Source organism: Salvelinus alpinus, chromosome 26 (genome assembly GCF_045679555.1).
Source record: "Salvelinus alpinus chromosome 26, SLU_Salpinus.1, whole genome shotgun sequence".
Taxonomy (NCBI): domain Eukaryota; kingdom Metazoa; phylum Chordata; class Actinopteri; order Salmoniformes; family Salmonidae; genus Salvelinus; species Salvelinus alpinus.
In genome coordinates, this window is record NC_092111.1 from 13170811 (window position 1) to 13190852 (window position 20042).

The 20042-nt window shown below is 46.6% G+C and overlaps 24 non-coding genes across 24 annotated transcripts; all 24 read right to left on the reverse strand.

Moving 5' to 3' along the window:
* Positions 1-18: 18 nt before the first annotated feature.
* trnai-aau (transfer RNA isoleucine (anticodon AAU)) lies at positions 19-92 on the reverse strand. The gene has a single exon. It is a non-coding gene; the product is annotated as a tRNA-Ile (tRNA).
* A 1107-nt stretch (positions 93-1199) lies between these two features.
* Positions 1200-1272, reverse strand: trnaf-gaa (transfer RNA phenylalanine (anticodon GAA)). Its single transcript has one exon. It is a non-coding gene; the product is annotated as a tRNA-Phe (tRNA).
* An 82-nt stretch (positions 1273-1354) lies between these two features.
* On the reverse strand, positions 1355-1428 carry trnai-aau (transfer RNA isoleucine (anticodon AAU)). Its single transcript has one exon. It is a non-coding gene; the product is annotated as a tRNA-Ile (tRNA).
* A 570-nt stretch (positions 1429-1998) lies between these two features.
* Positions 1999-2072, reverse strand: trnai-aau (transfer RNA isoleucine (anticodon AAU)). Its single transcript has one exon. It is a non-coding gene; the product is annotated as a tRNA-Ile (tRNA).
* Positions 2073-2495: 423 nt separating this feature from the next.
* On the reverse strand, positions 2496-2568 carry trnaf-gaa (transfer RNA phenylalanine (anticodon GAA)). Its single transcript has one exon. It is a non-coding gene; the product is annotated as a tRNA-Phe (tRNA).
* Positions 2569-2650: 82 nt separating this feature from the next.
* Positions 2651-2724, reverse strand: trnai-aau (transfer RNA isoleucine (anticodon AAU)). The gene has a single exon. It is a non-coding gene; the product is annotated as a tRNA-Ile (tRNA).
* A 474-nt stretch (positions 2725-3198) lies between these two features.
* On the reverse strand, positions 3199-3272 carry trnai-aau (transfer RNA isoleucine (anticodon AAU)). The gene has a single exon. It is a non-coding gene; the product is annotated as a tRNA-Ile (tRNA).
* A 984-nt stretch (positions 3273-4256) lies between these two features.
* trnai-aau (transfer RNA isoleucine (anticodon AAU)) lies at positions 4257-4330 on the reverse strand. Its single transcript has one exon. It is a non-coding gene; the product is annotated as a tRNA-Ile (tRNA).
* A 474-nt stretch (positions 4331-4804) lies between these two features.
* On the reverse strand, positions 4805-4878 carry trnai-aau (transfer RNA isoleucine (anticodon AAU)). Its single transcript has one exon. It is a non-coding gene; the product is annotated as a tRNA-Ile (tRNA).
* Positions 4879-5352: 474 nt separating this feature from the next.
* Positions 5353-5426, reverse strand: trnai-aau (transfer RNA isoleucine (anticodon AAU)). Its single transcript has one exon. It is a non-coding gene; the product is annotated as a tRNA-Ile (tRNA).
* A 474-nt stretch (positions 5427-5900) lies between these two features.
* On the reverse strand, positions 5901-5974 carry trnai-aau (transfer RNA isoleucine (anticodon AAU)). Its single transcript has one exon. It is a non-coding gene; the product is annotated as a tRNA-Ile (tRNA).
* A 474-nt stretch (positions 5975-6448) lies between these two features.
* On the reverse strand, positions 6449-6522 carry trnai-aau (transfer RNA isoleucine (anticodon AAU)). The gene has a single exon. It is a non-coding gene; the product is annotated as a tRNA-Ile (tRNA).
* Positions 6523-7544: 1022 nt separating this feature from the next.
* Positions 7545-7618, reverse strand: trnai-aau (transfer RNA isoleucine (anticodon AAU)). Its single transcript has one exon. It is a non-coding gene; the product is annotated as a tRNA-Ile (tRNA).
* Positions 7619-9736: 2118 nt separating this feature from the next.
* On the reverse strand, positions 9737-9810 carry trnai-aau (transfer RNA isoleucine (anticodon AAU)). Its single transcript has one exon. It is a non-coding gene; the product is annotated as a tRNA-Ile (tRNA).
* Positions 9811-10285: 475 nt separating this feature from the next.
* On the reverse strand, positions 10286-10359 carry trnai-aau (transfer RNA isoleucine (anticodon AAU)). Its single transcript has one exon. It is a non-coding gene; the product is annotated as a tRNA-Ile (tRNA).
* A 1121-nt stretch (positions 10360-11480) lies between these two features.
* On the reverse strand, positions 11481-11554 carry trnai-aau (transfer RNA isoleucine (anticodon AAU)). Its single transcript has one exon. It is a non-coding gene; the product is annotated as a tRNA-Ile (tRNA).
* A 2122-nt stretch (positions 11555-13676) lies between these two features.
* trnai-aau (transfer RNA isoleucine (anticodon AAU)) lies at positions 13677-13750 on the reverse strand. Its single transcript has one exon. It is a non-coding gene; the product is annotated as a tRNA-Ile (tRNA).
* Positions 13751-14224: 474 nt separating this feature from the next.
* Positions 14225-14298, reverse strand: trnaf-aaa (transfer RNA phenylalanine (anticodon AAA)). The gene has a single exon. It is a non-coding gene; the product is annotated as a tRNA-Phe (tRNA).
* A 1527-nt stretch (positions 14299-15825) lies between these two features.
* trnaf-gaa (transfer RNA phenylalanine (anticodon GAA)) lies at positions 15826-15898 on the reverse strand. Its single transcript has one exon. It is a non-coding gene; the product is annotated as a tRNA-Phe (tRNA).
* A 630-nt stretch (positions 15899-16528) lies between these two features.
* trnai-aau (transfer RNA isoleucine (anticodon AAU)) lies at positions 16529-16602 on the reverse strand. The gene has a single exon. It is a non-coding gene; the product is annotated as a tRNA-Ile (tRNA).
* A 431-nt stretch (positions 16603-17033) lies between these two features.
* trnaf-gaa (transfer RNA phenylalanine (anticodon GAA)) lies at positions 17034-17106 on the reverse strand. The gene has a single exon. It is a non-coding gene; the product is annotated as a tRNA-Phe (tRNA).
* Positions 17107-18241: 1135 nt separating this feature from the next.
* Positions 18242-18314, reverse strand: trnaf-gaa (transfer RNA phenylalanine (anticodon GAA)). The gene has a single exon. It is a non-coding gene; the product is annotated as a tRNA-Phe (tRNA).
* A 630-nt stretch (positions 18315-18944) lies between these two features.
* On the reverse strand, positions 18945-19018 carry trnai-aau (transfer RNA isoleucine (anticodon AAU)). Its single transcript has one exon. It is a non-coding gene; the product is annotated as a tRNA-Ile (tRNA).
* Positions 19019-19494: 476 nt separating this feature from the next.
* Positions 19495-19568, reverse strand: trnai-aau (transfer RNA isoleucine (anticodon AAU)). Its single transcript has one exon. It is a non-coding gene; the product is annotated as a tRNA-Ile (tRNA).
* Between the last annotated feature and the right edge of the window lie 474 nt (positions 19569-20042).

Below are 20042 nucleotides of genomic sequence, written 5' to 3' on the forward strand. Positions count from 1 at the left end.
AACTCAAAATGTACCTCATGGCCAGTACGGGGATCGAACCCACGACCTTGGCGTTATTAGCACCACGCTCTAACCAACTGAGCTAACCGGCCGCTTGCCACGGAGCAAAAGTTTTAGGATGGACAGAGCCTCGGCCAGTGCTGGCTCGTAAACGAACAAGTCCACCAACAACATAGCCTGACAAGACTGGACCCTCTTGGTTGCTCCTTGTGGTAAATTAAAAAGGCTGGGGAATTAGCTCAAATGGTAGAGTGCTTGCTTTGCATGCGAGAGTTTGTGGGATCGATGCCCACTTTCTCACAAAAGCATTTTTTTTGGTGGATCCAAGAACGCTCCAGTTCACACTTCATGCAGCTTTGTCTAACGACAACCTACTGTCATGATGTCAGATGAAAAAGAACGACGTGACTTACTTTCAGAGGAGCAGCGTAGCACACACAATTGATGCCCACAAACAAAGCTGTGGGAAGTTTCCTTGAAGCCAAAGCAGAGGATAAAGATAGAACAACAACTAATGCCGAAACCCGGGATCGAACCAGGGACCTTTAGTCTAACGCTCTCCCAACTGAGCTATTCCGGCAAGTCACTAAAACTAATTATTTGGCACACTTGACCATACACATGCAAGTGACTCACAATTTTGACACTGAAAATGAAACTCATGGCCAGTACGGGGATCGAACCCACGACCTTGGCGTTATTAGCACCACGCTCTAAACAACTGAGCTAACCTGCCTCTTTCAACAGAGAATTTTTTTTAGGATGCACAGACCCTCGGCCAGTGCTGGTGCGTAAACGAACAAGTCCACCAACAACATAGCCTGACAAGACTGGACCCTCTTGGTTGCTCCTTGTGGTAAATTAAAAAGGCTGGGGAATTAGCTCAAATGGTAGAGCGCTTGCTTTGCATGCGAGAGTTAGTGGAATCGATGCCCACTTTCTCACAAAAGCATTTTTTTTGGTGGATCCAAGAACGCTCCAGTTCACACTTCATGCAGCTTTGTCTAACGACAACCTACTGTCATGTAACAATGACAAGCAACTTTCATGTAACACTGATGTCACAATGTCAGATGAAAACGAATGACATGACTTACTTTCAGAGGAGCAGCGTAGCACACACAATTGATGCCCACAAACAAAGCTGTGGGAAGTTTCCTTGAAGCCAAAGCAGAGGATAAAGATAGAACAACAACTAATGCCGAAACCCGGGATCGAACCAGGGACCTTTAGATCTTCAGTCTAACGCTCTCCCAACTGAGCTATTCCGGCAAGTCACTAAAACTAATTATTTGGCACACTTGACCATACACATGCAAGTGACTCACAATTTTGACACTGAAAATGAAACTCATGGCCAGTACGGGGATCGAACCCACGACCTTGGCGTTATTAGCACCACGCTCTAACCAACTGAGCTAACCGGCCGCTTGCCACGGAGCAAAAGTTTTAGGATGGACAGAGCCTCGGCCAGTGCTGGCTCGTAAACGAACAAGTCCACCAACAACATAGCCTGACAAGACTGGACCCTCTTGGTTGCTCCTTGTGGTAAATTAAAAAGGCTGGGGAATTAGCTCAAATGGTAGAGTGCTTGCTTTGCATGCGAGAGGTAGTGGGATCGATGCCCACATTCTCCAAAAAACATTTTTTTTGGTGGATCCAAGAACGCTCCAGTTCACACTTCATGCAGCTTTGTCTAACGACAACCTACTGTCATGATGTCAGATGAAAAAGAACGACGTGACTTACTTTCAGAGGAGCAGCGTAGCACACACAATTGATGCCCACAAACAAAGCTGTGGGAAGTTTCCTTGAAGCCAAAGCAGAGGATAAAGATAGAACAACAACTAATGCCGAAACCCGGGATCGAACCAGGGACCTTTAGTCTAACGCTCTCCCAACTGAGCTATTTCGGCAAGTCACTAAAATTATTTTTGTGGCACACTTGACCATACACATGCAAGTGACTCACAATTTTGAAACTCAAAATGAAACTCATGGCCAGTACGGGGATCGAACCCACGACCTTGGCGTTATTAGCACCACGCTCTAACCAACTGAGCTAACCGGCCGCTTGCCACGGAGCAAAAGTTTTAGGATGGACAGAGCCTCGGCCAGTGCTGGCTCGTAAACGAACAAGTCCACCAACAACATAGCCTGACAAGACTGGACCCTCTTGGTTGCTCCTTGTGGTAAATTAAAAAGGCTGGGGAATTAGCTCAAATGGTAGAGTGCTTGCTTTGCATGCGAGAGTTTGTGGGATCGATGCCCACTTTCTCACAAAAGCATTTTTTTTGGTGGATCCAAGAACGCTCCAGTTCACACTTCATGCAGCTTTGTCTAACGACAACCTACTGTCATGATGTCAGATGAAAAAGAACGACGTGACTTACTTTCAGAGGAGCAGCGTAGCACACACAATTGATGCCCACAAACAAAGCTGTGGGAAGTTTCCTTGAAGCCAAAGCAGAGGATAAAGATAGAACAACAACTAATGCCGAAACCCGGGATCGAACCAGGGACCTTTAGATCTTCAGTCTAACGCTCTCCCAACTGAGCTATTCCGGCAAGTCACTAAAACTAATTATTTGGCACACTTGACCATACACATGCAAGTGACTCACAATTTTGAAACTCAAAATGAAACTCATGGCCAGTACGGGGATCGAACCCACGACCTTGGCGTTATTAGCACCACGCTCTAACCAACTGAGCTAACCGGCCGCTTTCAACAGAGCAACATTTTTAGGATGCACAGAGCCTCGGCCAGTGCTGGCGCGTAAACGAACAAGTCCACCAACAGCATAGCCTGACAAGACTGGACCCTCTTGGTTGCTCCTTGTGGCAAATCAAAAAGGCTGGGGAATTAGCTCAAATGGTAGAGTGCTTGCTTTGCATGCGAGAGTTTGTGGGATCGATGCCCACTTTCTCACAAAAGCATTTTTTTTGGTGGATCCAAGAACGCTCCAGTTCACACTTCATGCAGCTTTGTCTAACGACAACCTACTGTCATGTAACAATGACAAGCAACTTTCATGTAACACTGATGTCACAATGTCAGATGAAAACGAATGACATGACTTACTTTCAGAGGAGCAGCGTAGCACACACAATTGATGCCCACAAACAAAGCTGTGGGAAGTTTCCTTGAAGCCAATGCAGAGGATAAAGAAAAACAACAACTCAAAATGTACCTCATGGCCAGTACGGGGATCGAACCCACGACCTTGGCGTTATTAGCACCACGCTCTAACCAACTGAGCTAACCGGCCGCTTGCCACGGAGCAAAAGTTTTAGGATGCACAGAGCCTCGGCCAGTGCTGGCTCGTAAACGAACAAGTCCACCAACAGCATAGCCTGACAAGACTGGACCCTCTTGGTTGCTCCTTGTGGTAAATTAAAAAGGCTGGGGAATTAGCTCAAATGGTAGAGCGCTTGCTTTGCATGCGAGAGGTAGTGGGATCGATGCCCACATTCTCCAAAAAACATTTTTTTTGGTGGATCCAAGAACGCTCCAGTTCACACTTCATGCAGCTTTGTCTAACGACAACCTACTGTCATGATGTCAGATGAAAACGAATGACGTGACTTACTTTCAGAGGAGCAGCGTAGCACACACAATTGATGCCCACAAACAAAGCTGTGGGAAGTTTCCTTGAAGCCAATGCAGAGGATAAAGAAAAACAACAACTCAAAATGTACCTCATGGCCAGTACGGGGATCGAACCCACGACCTTGGCTGTTATTAGCACCACGCTCTAACCAACTGAGCTAACCGGCCGCTTGCCACGGAGCAAAAGTTTTAGGATGCACAGAGCCTCGGCCAGTGCTGGCTCGTAAACGAACAAGTCCACCAACAGCATAGCCTGACAAGACTGGACCCTCTTGGTTGCTCCTTGTGGTAAATTAAAAAGGCTGGGGAATTAGCTCAAATGGTAGAGCGCTTGCTTTGCATGCGAGAGGTAGTGGGATCGATGCCCACATTCTCCCAAAAACATTTTTTGGGGTGGATCCAAGAACGCTCCAGTTCACACTTCATGCAGCTTTGTCTAACGACAACCTACTGTTATGTAACAATGACAAGCAACTTTCATGTAACACTGATGTCACAATGTCAGATGAAAACGAATGACGTGACTTACTTTCAGAGGAGCAGCGTAGCACACACAATTGATGCCCACAAACAAAGCTGTGGGAAGTTTCCTTGAAGCCAATGCAGAGGATAAAGAAAAACAACAACTCAAAATGTACCTCCATGGCCAGTACGGGGATCGAACCCACGACCTTGGCGTTATTAGCACCACGCTCTAACCAACTGAGCTAACCGGCCGCTTGCCACGGAGCAAAAGTTTTAGGATGCACAGAGCCTCGGCCAGTGCTGGCTCGTAAACGAACAAGTCCACCAACAGCATAGCCTGACAAGACTGGACCCTCTTGGTTGCTCCTTGTGGTAAATTAAAAAGGCTGGGGAATTAGCTCAAATGGTAGAGCGCTTGCTTTGCATGCGAGAGGTAGTGGGATCGATGCCCACATTCTCCAAAAAACATTTTTTTTGGTGGATCCAAGAACGCTCCAGTTCACACTTCATGCAGCTTTGTCTAACGACAACCTACTGTTATGTAACAATGACAAGCAACTTTCATGTAACACTGATGTCACAATGTCAGATGAAAACGAATGACGTGACTTACTTTCAGAGGAGCAGCGTAGCACACACAATTGATGCCCACAAACAAAGCTGTGGGAAGTTTCCTTGAAGCCAATGCAGAGGATAAAGAAAAACAACAACTCAAAATGTACCTCATGGCCAGTACGGGGATCGAACCCACGACCTTGGCGTTATTAGCACCACGCTCTAACCAACTGAGCTAACCGGCCGCTTGCCACGGAGCAAAAGTTTTAGGATGCACAGAGCCTCGGCCAGTGCTGGCTCGTAAACGAACAAGTCCACCAACAGCATAGCCTGACAAGACTGGACCCTCTTGGTTGCTCCTTGTGGTAAATTAAAAAGGCTGGGGAATTAGCTCAAATGGTAGAGCGCTTGCTTTGCATGCGAGAGGTAGTGGGATCGATGCCCACATTCTCCCAAAAACATTTTTTTTGGTGGATCCAAGAACGCTCCAGTTCACACTTCATGCAGCTTTGTCTAACGACAACCTACTGTTATGTAACAATGACAAGCAACTTTCATGTAACACTGATGTCACAATGTCAGATGAAAACGAATGACGTGACTTACTTTCAGAGGAGCAGCGTAGCACACACAATTGATGCCCACAAACAAAGCTGTGGGAAGTTTCCTTGAAGCCAATGCAGAGGATAAAGAAAAACAACAACTCAAAATGTACCTCATGGCCAGTACGGGGATCGAACCCACGACCTTGGCGTTATTAGCACCACGCTCTAACCAACTGAGCTAACCGGCCGCTTGCCACGGAGCAAAAGTTTTAGGATGCACAGAGCCTCGGCCAGTGCTGGCTCGTAAACGAACAAGTCCACCAACAGCATAGCCTGACAAGACTGGACCCTCTTGGTTGCTCCTTGTGGTAAATTAAAAAGGCTGGGGAATTAGCTCAAATGGTAGAGCGCTTGCTTTGCATGCGAGAGGTAGTGGGATCGATGCCCACATTCTCCCAAAAACATTTTTTTGGGTGGATCCAAGAACGCTCCAGTTCACACTTCATGCAGCTTTGTCTAACGACAACCTACTGTTATGTAACAATGACAAGCAACTTTCATGTAACACTGATGTCACAATGTCAGATGAAAACGAATGACGTGACTTACTTTCAGAGGAGCAGCGTAGCACACACAATTGATGCCCACAAACAAAGCTGTGGGAAGTTTCCTTGAAGCCAATGCAGAGGATAAAGAAAAACAACAACTCAAAATGTACCTCATGGCCAGTACGGGGATCGAACCCACGACCTTGGCGTTATTAGCACCACGCTCTAACCAACTGAGCTAACCGGCCGCTTGCCACGGAGCAAAAGTTTTAGGATGCACAGAGCCTCGGCCAGTGCTGGCTCGTAAACGAACAAGTCCACCAACAGCATAGCCTGACAAGACTGGACCCTCTTGGTTGCTCCTTGTGGTAAATTAAAAAGGCTGGGGAATTAGCTCAAATGGTAGAGCGCTTGCTTTGCATGCGAGAGGTAGTGGGATCGATGCCCACATTCTCCAAAAAACATTTTTTTTGGTGGATCCAAGAACGCTCCAGTTCACACTTCATGCAGCTTTGTCTAACGACAACCTACTGTTATGTAACAATGACAAGCAACTTTCATGTAACACTGATGTCACAATGTCAGATGAAAACGAATGACGTGACTTACTTTCAGAGGAGCAGCGTAGCACACACAATTGATGCCCACAAACAAAGCTGTGGGAAGTTTCCTTGAAGCCAATGCAGAGGATAAAGAAAAACAACAACTCAAAATGTACCTCATGGCCAGTACGGGGATCGAACCCACGACCTTGGCGTTATTAGCACCACGCTCTAACCAACTGAGCTAACCGGCCGCTTGCCACGGAGCAAAAGTTTTAGGATGCACAGAGCCTCGGCCAGTGCTGGCTCGTAAACGAACAAGTCCACCAACAGCATAGCCTGACAAGACTGGACCCTCTTGGTTGCTCCTTGTGGTAAATTAAAAAGGCTGGGGAATTAGCTCAAATGGTAGAGTGCTTGCTTTGCATGCGAGAGGTAGTGGGATCGATGCCCACATTCTCCAAAAAACATTTTTTTTGGTGGATCCAAGAACGCTCCAGTTCACACTTCATGCAGCTTTGTCTAACGACAACCTACTGTTATGTAACAATGACAAGCAACTTTCATGTAACACTGATGTCACAATGTCAGATGAAAACGAATGACGTGACTTACTTTCAGAGGAGCAGCGTAGCACACACAATTGATGCCCACAAACAAAGCTGTGGGAAGTTTCCTTGAAGCCAATGCAGAGGATAAAGAAAAACAACAACTCAAAATGTACCTCATGGCCAGTACGGGGATCGAACCCACGACCTTGGCTTTATTAGCACCACGCTCTAACCAACTGAGCTAACCGGCCGCTTGCCACGGAACAAAAGTTTTAGGATGCACAGAGCCTCGGCCAGTGCTGGCTCGTAAACGAACAAGTCCACCAACAGCATAGCCTGACAAGACTGGACCCTCTTGGTTGCTCCTTGTGGTAAATTGAAAAGGCTGGGGAATTAGCTCAAATGGTAGAGTGCTTGCTTTGCATGCGAGAGCTAGTGGGATCGATGCCCACATTCTCCAAAAAACATTTTTTTTGGTGGATCCAAGAACGCTCCAGTTCACACTTCATGCAGCTTTGTCTAACGACAACCTACTGTTATGTAACAATGACAAGCAACTTTCATGTAACACTGATGTCACAATGTCAGATGAAAACGAATGACGTGACTTACTTTCAGAGGAGCAGCGTAGCACACACAATTGATGCCCACAAACAAAGCTGTGGGAAGTTTCCTTGAAGCCAATGCAGAGGATAAAGAAAAACAACAACTCAAAATGTACCTCATGGCCAGTACGGGGATCGAACCCACGACCTTGGCGTTATTAGCACCACGCTCTAACCAACTGAGCTAACCGGCCGCATGCCACGGAGTAAAAGTTTTAGGATGCACAGAGCCTCGGCCAGTGCTGGCTCGTAAACGAACAAGTCCACCAACAGCATAGCCTGACAAGACTGGACCCTCTTTGTTGCTCCTTGTGGTAATTTGAAAATGCTGGGGAATTAGCTCAAATGGTAGAGCGCTTGCTTTGCATGCGAGAGGTAGTGGGATCGATGCCCACGTTCTCCCAAAAACATTTTTTGGGGTGGATCCAAGAACGCTCCAGTTCACACTTCATGCAGCTTTGTCTAACGACAACCTACTGTTATGTAACAATGACAAGCAACTTTCATGTAACACTGATGTCACAATGTCAGATGAAAACGAATGACGTGACTTACTTTCAGAGGAGCAGCGTAGCACACACAATTGATGCCCACAAACAAAGCTGTGGGAAGTTTCCTTGAAGCCGATGCAGAGGATAAAGAAAAACAACAACTCAAGATGTACCTCATGGACAGTACGGGGATCGAACCCACGACCTTGGCGTTATTAGCACCACGCTCGAACCAACTGAGCTAACCGGCCGCTTGCCACGGAGCAAAAGTTTTAGGATGCACAGAGCCTCGGCCAGTGCTGGCTCGTAAACGAACAAGTCCACCAACAGCATAGCCTGACAAGACTGGACCCTCTTGGTTGCTCCTTGTGGTAAAATAAATAGGCTGGGGAATTAGCTCAAATGGTAGAGCGCTTGCTTTGCATGCGAGAGGTAGTGGGATCGATGCCCACATTCTCCCAAAAACATTTTTTGGGGTGGATCCAAGAACGCTCCAGTTCACACTTCATGCAGCTTTGTCTAACGACAACCTACTGTTATGTAACAATGACAAGCAACTTTCATGTAACACTGATGTCACAATGTCAGATGAAAACGAATGACGTGACTTACTTTCAGAGGAGCAGCGTAGCACACACAATTGATGCCCACAAACAAAGCTGTGGGAAGTTTCCTTGAAGCCGATGCAGAGGATAAAGAAAAACAACAACTCAAAATGTACCTCATGGCCAGTACGGGGATCGAACCCACGACCTTGGCGTTATTAGCACCACGCTCGAACCAACTGAGCTAACCGGCCGCTTGCCACGGAGCAAAAGTTTTAGGATGCACAGAGCCTCGGCCAGTGCTGGCTTGTAAACGAACAAGTCCACCAACAGCATAGCCTGACAAGACTGGACCCTCTTGGTTGCTCCTTGTGGTAAAATACAAAGGCTGGGGAATTAGCTCAAATGGTAGAGCGCTTGCTTTGCATGCGAGAGGTAGTGGGATCGATGCCCACATTCTCCAAATTTTTTTTTTTTTGGTGGATCCAAGAACGCTCCAGTTCACACTTCATGCAGCTTTGTCTAACGACAACCTACTGTTATGTAACAATGACAAGCAACTTTCATGTAACACTGATGTCACAATGTCAGATGAAAACGAATGACGTGACTTACTTTCAGAGGAGCAGCGTAGCACACACAATTGATGCCCACAAACAAAGCTGTGGGAAGTTTCCTTGAAGCCGATGCAGAGGATAAAGAAAAACAACAACTCAAAATGTACCTCATGGCCAGTACGGGGATCGAACCCACGACCTTGGCGTTATTAGCAACACGCTCTAACCAACTGAGCTAACCGGCCGCTTGCCACGGAGCAAAAGTTTTAGGATGCACAGAGCCTCGGCCAGTGCTGGCTCGTAAACGAACAAGTCCACCAACAGCATAGCCTGACAAGACTGGACCTTCTTGGTTGCTCCTTGTGGTAAATTAAAAAGGCTGGGGAATTAGCTCAAATGGTAGAGCGCTTGCTTTGCATGCGAGAGGTAGTGGGATCGATGCCCACGTTCTCCAAAAAACATTTTTTTTGGTGGATCCAAGAACGCTCCAGTTCACACTTCATGCAGCTTTGTCTAACGACAACCTACTGTTATGTAACAATGACAAGCAACTTTCATGTAACACTGATGTCACAATGTCAGATGAAAACGAATGACGTGACTTACTTTCAGAGGAGCAGCGTAGCACACACAATTGATGCCCACAAACAAAGCTGTGGGAAGTTTCCTTGAAGCCAATGCAGAGGATAAAGAAAAACAACAACTCAAAATGTACCTCATGGCCAGTACGGGGATCGAACCCACGACCTTGGCGTTATTAGCACCACGCTCTAACCAACTGAGCTAACCGGCCGCTTGCCACGGAGCAAAAGTTTTAGGATGCACAGAGCCTCGGCCAGTGCTGGCTCGTAAACGAACAAGTCCACCAACAGCATAGCCTGACAAGACTGGACCCTCTTGGTTGCTCCTTGTGGTAAATTAAAAAGGCTGGGGAATTAGCTCAAATGGTAGAGCGCTTGCTTTGCATGCGAGAGTTAGTGGAATCGATGCCCACTTTCTCACAAAAGCATTTTTTTTGGTGGATCCAAGAACGCTCCAGTTCACACTTCATGCAGCTTTGTCTAACGACAACCTACTGTTATGTAACAATGACAAGCAACTTTCATGTAACACTGATGTCACAATGTCAGATGAAAACGAATGACGTGACTTACTTTCAGAGGAGCAGCGTAGCACACACAATTGATGCCCACAAACAAAGCTGTGGGAAGTTTCCTTGAAGCCAATGCAGAGGATAAAGAAAAAACAACAACTCAAAATGTACCTCATGGCCAGTACGGGGATCGAACCCACGACCTTGGCGTTATTAGCACCACGCTCTAACCAACTGAGCTAACCGGCCGCTTGCCACGGAGCAAAAGTTTTAGGATGGACAGAGCCTCGGCCAGTGCTGGCTCGTAAACGAACAAGTCCACCAACAACATAGCCTGACAAGACTGGACCCTCTTGGTTGCTCCTTGTGGTAAATTAAAAAGGCTGGGGAATTAGCTCAAATGGTAGAGCGCTTGCTTTGCATGCGAGAGTTAGTGGAATCGATGCCCACTTTCTCACAAAAGCATTTTTTTTGGTGGATCCAAGAACGCTCCAGTTCACACTTCATGCAGCTTTGTCTAACGACAACCTACTGTCATGATGTCAGATGAATAGACGAATGACTGACTTACTTTCAGAGGAGCAGCGTAGCACACACAATGTCAGATGCCCACAAACAAATGACTGTGGGACGTTTCCTTGAAGGCAAAGCAGAGGATAAAGATAGAACAACAATAATGCCATAACCCAGGATCAAACCAGGGACCTGTCAGTCTAACGCTCTCCCAACTGAGCTACTTCGAAGTACTAAAACTAAGTATGTGGCACACTTGACCATACACATGCAAGTGACTCACAATTTTGACACTGAAAATGAAACTCATGGCCAGTACGGGGATCGAACCCACGACCTTGGCGTTATTAGCACCACGCTCGAACCAACTGAGCTAACCGGCCGCTTGCCACGGAGCAAAAGTTTTAGGATGCACAGAGCCTCGGCCAGTGCTGGCTTGTAAACGAACAAGTCCACCAACAGCATAGCCTGACAAGACTGGACCCTCTTGGTTGCTCCTTGTGGTAAAATACAAAGGCTGGGGAATTAGCTCAAATGGTAGAGCGCTTGCTTTGCATGCGAGAGGTAGTGGGATCGATGCCCACATTCTCCGAATTTTTTTTTTTTTGGTGGATCCAAGAACGCTCCAGTTCACACTTCATGCAGCTTTGTCTAACGACAACCTACTGTTATGTAACAATGACAAGCAACTTTCATGTAACACTGATGTCACAATGTCAGATGAAAACGAATGACGTGACTTACTTTCAGAGGAGCAGCGTAGCACACACAATTGATGCCCACAAACAAAGCTGTGGGAAGTTTCCTTGAAGCCGATGCAGAGGATAAAGAAAAACAACAACTCAAAATGTACCTCATGGCCAGTACGGGGATCGAACCCACGACCTTGGCGTTATTAGCACCACGCTCTAACCAACTGAGCTAACCGGCCGCTTGCCATGCAGCAAAAGTTTTAGGATGCACAGAGCCTCGGCCAGTGCTGGCTCGTAAACGAACAAGTCCACCAACAGCATAGCCTGACAAGACTGGACCGTCTTGGTTGCTCCTTGTGGTAAATTAAAAATGCTGGGCAATTAGCTCAAATGGTAGAGCGCTTGCTTTGCATGCGAGAGGTAGTGGGATCGATGCCCACGTTCTCCAAAAAACATTTTTTTTGGTGGATCCAAGAACGCTCCAGTTCACACTTCATGCAGCTTTGTCTAACGACAACCTACTGTTATGTAACAATGAGAAGCAACTTTCATGTAACACTGATGTCACAATGTCAGATGAAAACGAATGACGTGACTTACTTTCAGAGGAGCAGCGTAGCACACACAATTGATGCCCACAAACAAAGCTGTGGGAAGTTTCCTTGAAGCCAATGCAGAGGATAAAGTAAAACAACAACTCAAAATGTACCTCATGGCCAGTACGGAGATCGAACCCACGACCTTGGCGTTATTAGCACCACGCTCGAACCAACTGAGCTAACCGGCCGCTTGCCACGGAGCAAAAGTTTTAGGATGCACAGAGCCTCGGCCAGTGCTGGCTCGTAAACGAACAAGTCCACCAACAGCATAGCCTGACAAGACTGGACCCTCTTGGTTGCTCCTTGTGGTAAATTAAAAAGGCTGGGGAATTAGCTCAAATGGTAGAGCGCTTGCTTTGCATGAGAGAGGTAGTGGGATCGATGCCCACATTCTCCCAAAAACATTTTTTTTGGTGGATCCAAGAACGCTCCAGTTCACACTTCATGCAGCTTTGTCTAACGACAACCTACTGTTATGTAACAATGACAAGCAACTTTCATGTAACACTGATGTCACAATGTCAGATGAAAACGAATGACGTGACTTACTTTCAGAGGAGCAGCGTAGCACACACAATTGATGCCCACAAACAAAGCTGTGGGAAGTTTCCTTGAAGCCAATGCAGAGGATAAAGAAAAAAAACAACAACTCAAAATGTACCTCATGGCCAGTACGGGGATCGAACCCACGACCTTGGCGTTATTAGCACCACACTCTAACCAACTGAGCTAACCGGCCGCTTCCCACGGAGCAAAAGTTTTAGGATGCACAGAGCCTCGGCCAGTGCTGGCTCGTAAACGAACAAGTCCACCAACAGCATAGCCTGACAAGACTGGACCCTCTTGGTTGCTCCTTGTGGTAAATTAAAAAGGCTGGGGAATTAGCTCAAATGGTAGAGCGCTTGCTTTGCATGTGAGAGGTAGTGGGATCGATGCCCACATTCTCCCAAAAACATTTTTTTTGGGTGGATCCAAGAACGCTCCAGTTCACACTTCATGCAGCTTTGTCTAACGACAACCTACTGTTATGTAACAATGACAAGCAACTTTCATGTAACACTGATGTCACAATGTCAGATGAAAACGAATGACGTGACTTACTTTCAGAGGAGCAGCGTAGCACACACAATTGATGCCCACAAACAAAGCTGTGGGAAGTTTCCTTGAAGCCGATGCAGAGGATAAAGAAAAACAACAACTCAAAATGTACCTCATGGCCAGTACGGGGATCGAAGCCACGACCTTGGCTTTATTAGCACCACGCTCGAACCAACTGAGCTAACCGGCCGCTTGCCACGGAGCAAAAGTTTTAGGATGCACAGAGCCTCGGCCAGTGCTGGCTCGTAAACGAACAAGTCCACCAACAGCATAGCCTGACAAGACTGGACCCTCTTGGTTGCTCCTTGTGGTAAATTAAAAAGGCTGGGGAATTAGCTCAAATGGTAGAGCGCTTGCTTTGCATGCGAGAGGTAGTGGGATCGATGCCCACATTCTCCCAAAAACATTTTTTTTGGTGGATCCAAGAACGCTCCAGTTCACACTTCATGCAGCTTTGTCTAACGACAACCTACTGTTATGTAACAATGACAAGCAACTTTCATGTAACACTGATGTCACAATGTCAGATGAAAACGAATGACGTGACTTACTTTCAGAGGAGCAGCGTAGCACACACAATTGATGCCCACAAACAAAGCTGTGGGAAGTTTCCTTGAAGCCAATGCAGAGGATAAAGAAAAACAACAACTCAAAATGTACCTCATGGCCAGTACGGGGATCGAACCCACGACCTTGGCGTTATTAGCACCACGCTCTAACCAACTGAGCTAACCGGCCGCTTGCCACAGAGCAAAAGTTTTAGGATGCACAGAGCCTCGGCCAGTGCTGGCTCGTAAACGAACAAGTCCACCAACAGCATAGCCTGACAAGACTGGACCCTCTTGGTTGCTCCTTGTGGTAAATTAAATATTCTGGGGAATTAGCTCAAATGGTAGAGCGCTTGCTTTGCATGCGAGAGGTAGTGGGATCGATGCCCACATTCTCCAAAAAACATTTTTTTTGGTGGATCCAAGAACGCTCCAGTTCACACTTCATGCAGCTTTGTCTAACGACAACCTACTGTTATGTAACAATGACAAGCAACTTTCATGTAACACTGATGTCACAATGTCAGATGAAAACGAATGACGTGACTTACTTTCAGAGGAGCAGCGTAGCACACACAATTGATGCCCACAAACAAAGCTGTGGGAAGTTTCCTTGAAGTCGATGCAGAGGATAAAGAAAAACAACAACTCAAAATGTACCTCATGGCCAGTACGGGGATCGAACCCACGACCTTTACGTTTTTAGCACCACGCTCTAACCAACTGAGCTAACCGGCCGCTTGCCACAGAGCAAAAGTTTTAGGATGCACAGAGCCTCGGCCAGTGCTGGCTCGTAAACGAACAAGTCCACCAACAGCATAGCCTGACAAGACTGGACCCTCTTGGTTGCTCCTTGTGGTAAATTAAAAAGGCTGGGGAATTAGCTCAAATGGTAGAGCGCTTGCTTTGCATGCGAGAGGTAGTGGGATCGATGCCCACGTTCTCCAAAATATTTTTTTTTTGGTGGATCCAAGAACACTCCAGTTCACACTTCATGCAGCTTTGTCTAACGACAACCTACTGTTATGTAACAATGACAAGCAACTTTCATGTAACACTGATGTCACAATGTCAGATGAAAACGAATGACGTGACTTACTTTCAGAGGAGCAGCGTAGCACACACAATTGATGCCCACAAACAAAGCTGTGGGAAGTTTCCTTGAAGCCAATGCAGAGGATAAAGAAAAACAACAACTCAAAATGTACCTCATGGCCAGTACATTGATCGATCCCACGACCATGGCGTTATTTGCACCACGCTCTAACCGACTGAGCTAACCGGCCGCTTGCCAAGGCGCAAAAGTTTTAGGATGCACAGAGCCTCGGCCAGTGCTGGCTCGTAAACGAACAAGTCCACCAACAGCATAGCCTGACAAGACTGGACCCTCTTGGTTGCCCCTTGTGGAAAATTAAAAAGGCTGGGGAATTAGCTCAAATGGTAGAGCGCCTGCTTTGCACGCGAGAGGTAGTGGGATTGATGCCCACATTCTCCAAAAAACATTTTTTTTGGTGGATCCAAGAACGCTCCAGTTCACACTTCATGCAGCTTTGTCTAACGACAACCTACTGTTATGTAACAATGACAAGCAACTTTCATGTAACACTGATGTCACAATGTCAGATGAAAACGAATGACGTGACTTACTTTCAGAGGAGCAGCGTAGCACACACAATTGATGCCCACAAACAAAGCTGTGGGAAGTTTCCTTGAAGCCAATGCAGAGGATAAAGAAAAACAACAACTCAAAATGTACCTCCTGGCCAGTACGGGGATCGAACCCACGACCTTGGCGTTATTAGCACCACTCTCTAACCAACTGAGCTAACCGGCCGCTTGCCACGGAGCAAAAGTTTTAGGATGCACAGAGCCTCGGCCAGCGCTGGCTCGTAAACGAACAAGTCCACCAACAGCATAGCCTGACAAGACTGGACCCTCTTGGTTGCTCCTTGTGGTAATTTACAAAGGCTGGGGAATTAGCTCAAATGGTAGAGCGCTTGCTTTGCATGCGAGAGTTAGTGGGATCGATGCCCACATTCTCCAAAATATTTTTTTTTGGGTGGATCCAAGAACGCTCCAGTTCACACTTCATGCCGCATTGTCTAACGACAACCTACTGTCATGATGTCACAATGTCAGATGAAAAAGAATGACTTGACTTACTTTCAGAGGAGCAGCGTAGCACACACAATTGATGCCCACAAACAAAGCTGTGGGAGGTTTCCTTGAAGGCAAAGCAGAGGATAAAGATAGAACAACAAGTAATGCCATAACCCAGGATCGAACCAGGGACCTTTAGATCTTCAGTCTAACGCTCTCCCAACTGAGCTATTTCGAAAAGTAACTAAAACTAATTATGTGGCACACTTGACCATAAACATGCAAGTGACTCACAATTTTGACACTCAAAATGTAACTCATGGCCAGTACGGGGATCGAACCCACGACCTTGGCGTTATTTGCACCACGCTCTAACCAACTGAGCTAACCAGTCGCTTGCTAGGGACCGAAATTTTTAGGATGCACAGAGCCTCGGCCAGTGCTGGCTCGTAAACGAACAAGTCCACCAACAGCATAGCCTGACAAGACTGGACCCTCTTGGTTGCTCCTTGTGGTAAATTAAAGAGGCTGGGGAATTAGCTCAAATGGTAGAGCGCTTGCTTTGCATGCGAGAGGTAGTGGGATCGATGCCCACATTCTCCCAAAAACATTTTTTTTGGTGGATCCAAGAACGCTCCAGTTCACACTTCATGCAGCTTTGTCTAACGACAACCTACTGTTATGTAACAATGACAAGCAACTTTCATGTAACACTGATGTCACAATGTCAGATGAAAACGAATGACGTGACTTACTTTCAGAGGAGCAGCGTAGCACACACAATTGATGCCCACAAACAAAGCTGTGGGAAGTTTCCTTGAAGCCAATGCAGAGGATAAAGAAAAACAACAACTCAAAATGTACCTCATGGCCAGTACGGGGATCGAACCCACGACCTTGGCGTTATTAGCACCACGCTCTAACCAACTGAGCTAACCGGCCGCTTGCCACGGAGCAAAAGTTTTAGGATGCACAGAGCCTCGGCCAGTGCTGGCTCGTAAACGAACAAGTCCACCAACAGCATAGCCTGACAAGACTGGACCCTCTTGGTTGCTCCTTGTGGTAAATTAAAAAAGCAGGGGAATTAGCTCAAATGGTAGAGCGCTTGCTTTGCATGCGAGAGGTAGTGGGATCGATGCCCACATTCTCCAAAATACATTTTTTGGGGTGGATCCAAGAACGCTCCAGTTCACACTTCATGCCGCATTGTCTAACGACAACCTACTGTCATGATGTCACAATGTCAGATGAAAAAGAATGACTTGACTTACTTTCAGAGGAGCAGCGTAGCACACACAATTGATGCCCACAAACAAAGCTGTGGGAGGTTTCCTTGAAGGCAAAGCAGAGGATAAAGATAGAACAACAAGTAATGCCATAACCCAGGATCGAACCAGGGACCTTTAGATCTTCAGTCTAACGCTCTCCCAACTGAGCTATTTCGAAAAGTCACTAGAACTAATTATGTGGCACACTTGACCATAAACATGCAAGTGACTCACAATTTTGACACTCAAGATGTAACTCATGGCCAGTACGGGGATCGAACCCACGACCTTGGCGTTATTTGCACCACGCTCTAACCAACTGAGCTAACCAGTCGCTTGCTACGGACCGAAATTTTTAGGATGCACAGAGCCTCGGCCAGTGCTGGCGCGTAAACGAACAAGTCCACCAACAGCATAGCCTGACAAGACTGGACCCTCTTGGTTGCTCCTTGTGGTAAATTAAAGAGGCTGGGGAATTAGCTCAAATGGTAGAGCGCTTGCTTTGCATGCGAGAGGTAGTGGGATCGATGCCCACATTCTCCCAAAAACATTTTTTTTGGTGGATCCAAGAACGCTCCAGTTCACACTTCATGCAGCTTTGTCTAACGACAACCTACTGTTATGTAACAATGACAAGCAACTTTCATGTAACACTGATGTCACAATGTCAGATGAAAACGAATGACGTGACTTACTTTCAGAGGAGCAGCGTAGCACACACAATTGATGCCCACAAACAAAGCTGTGGGAAGTTTCCTTGAAGCCAATGCAGAGGATAAAGAAAAACAACAACTCAAAATGTACCTCATGGCCAGTACAGGGATCGAACCCACGACCTTGGCGTTATTATCACCACGCTCTAACCAACTGAGCTAACCGGCCGCTTGCCAAGGAGCAAAAGTTTTAGGATGCACAGAGCCTCGGCCAGTGCTGGCTCGTAAACGAACAAGTCCACCAACAGCATAGCCTGACAAGACTGGACCCTCTTGGTTGCTCCTTGTGGAAAATTAAAAAGGCTGGGGAATTAGCTCAAATGGTAGAGCGCTTGCTTTGCATGCGAGAGGTAGTGGGATCGATGCCCACATTCTCCAAAATATTTTTTTTTGGGTGGATCCAAGAACGCTCCAGTTCACACTTCATGCCGCATTGTCTAACGACAACCTACTGTCATGATGTCACAATGTCAGATGAAAAAGAATGACTTGACTTACTTTCAGAGGAGCAGCGTAGCACACACAATTGATGCCCACAAACAAAGCTGTGGGAGGTTTCCTTGAAGGCAAAGCAGAGGATAAAGATAGAACAACAAGTAATGCCATAACCCAGGATCGAACCAGGGACCTTTAGATCTTCAGTCTAACGCTCTCCCAACTGAGCTATTTCGAAAAGTCACTAGAACTAATTATGTGGCACACTTGACCATAAACATGCAAGTGACTCACAATTTTGACACTCAAGATGTAACTCATGGCCAGTACGGGGATCGAACCCACGACCTTGGCGTTATTTGCACCACGCTCTAACCAACTGAGCTAACCAGTCGCTTGCTAGGGACCGAAATTTTTAGGATGCACAGAGCCTCGGCCAGTGCTGGCGCGTAAACGAACAAGTCCACCAACAGCATAGCCTGACAAGACTGGACCCTCTTGGTTGCTCCTTGTGGTAAATTAAAGAGGCAGGGGAATTAGCTCAAATGGTAGAGCGCTTGCTTTGCATGCGAGAGGTAGTGGGATCGATGCCCACATTCTCCCAAAAACATTTTTTTTGGTGGATCCAAGAACGCTCCAGTTCACACTTCATGCAGCTTTGTCTAACGACAACCTACTGTTATGTAACAATGACAAGCAACTTTCATGTAACACTGATGTCACAATGTCAGATGAAAACGAATGACGTGACTTACTTTCAGAGGAGCAGCGTAGCACACACAATTGATGCCCACAAACAAAGCTGTGGGAAGTTTCCTTGAAGCCAATGCAGAGGATAAAGAAAAACAACAACTCAAAATGTACCTCATGGCCAGTACGGGGATCGAACCCACGACCTTGGCGTTATTAGCACCACGCTCTAACCAACTGAGCTAACCGGCCGCTTGCCAACGGAGCAAAAGTTTTAGGATGCACAGAGCCTCGGCCAGTGCTGGCTCGTAAACGAACAAGTCCACCAACAGCATAGCCTGACAAGACTGGACCCTCTTGGTTGCTCCTTGTGGTAAAATTAAAAAGGCTGGGGAATTAGCTCAAATGGTAGAGCGCTTGCTTTGCATGCGAGAGGTAGTGGGATCGATGCCCACATTCTCCCAAAAACATTTTTTTTGGTGGATCCAAGAACGCTCCAGTTCACACTTCATGCAGCTTTGTCTAACGACAACCTACTGTTATGTAACAATGACAAGCAACTTTCATGTAACACTGATGTCACAATGTCAGATGAAAAAGAATGACGTGACTTACTTTCAGAGGAGCAGCGTAGCACACACAATTGATGCCCACAAACAAAGCTGTGGGAAGTTTCCTTGAAGCCAATGCAGAGGATAAAGAAAAACAACAACTCAAAATGTACCTCATGGCCAGTACGGGGATCGAACCCACGACCTTGGCGTTATTAGCACCACGCTCTAACCAACTGAGCTAACCGGCCGCTTGCCACGGAGCAAAAGTTTTAGGATGCACAGAGCCTCGGCCAGTGCTGGCTCGTAAACGAACAAGTCCACCAACAGCATAGCCTGACAAGACTGGACCCTCTTGGTTGCTCCTTGTGGTAAATTACAAAGGCTGGGGAATTAGCTCAAATGGTAGAGCGCTTGCTTTGCATGCGAGAGGTAGTGGGATCGATGCCCACATTCTCCCCAAAACATTTTTTTTGGTGGATCCAAGAACGCTCCAGTTCACACTTCATGCAGCTTTGTCTAACGACAACCTACTGTTATGTAACAATGACAAGCAACTTTCATGTAACACTGATGTCACAATGTCAGATGAAAACGAATGACGTGACTTACTTTCAGAGGAGCAGCGTAGCACACACAATTGATGCCCACAAACAAAGCTGTGGGAAGTTTCCTTGAAGCCAATGCAGAGGATAAAGAAAAACAACAACTCAAAATGTACCTCA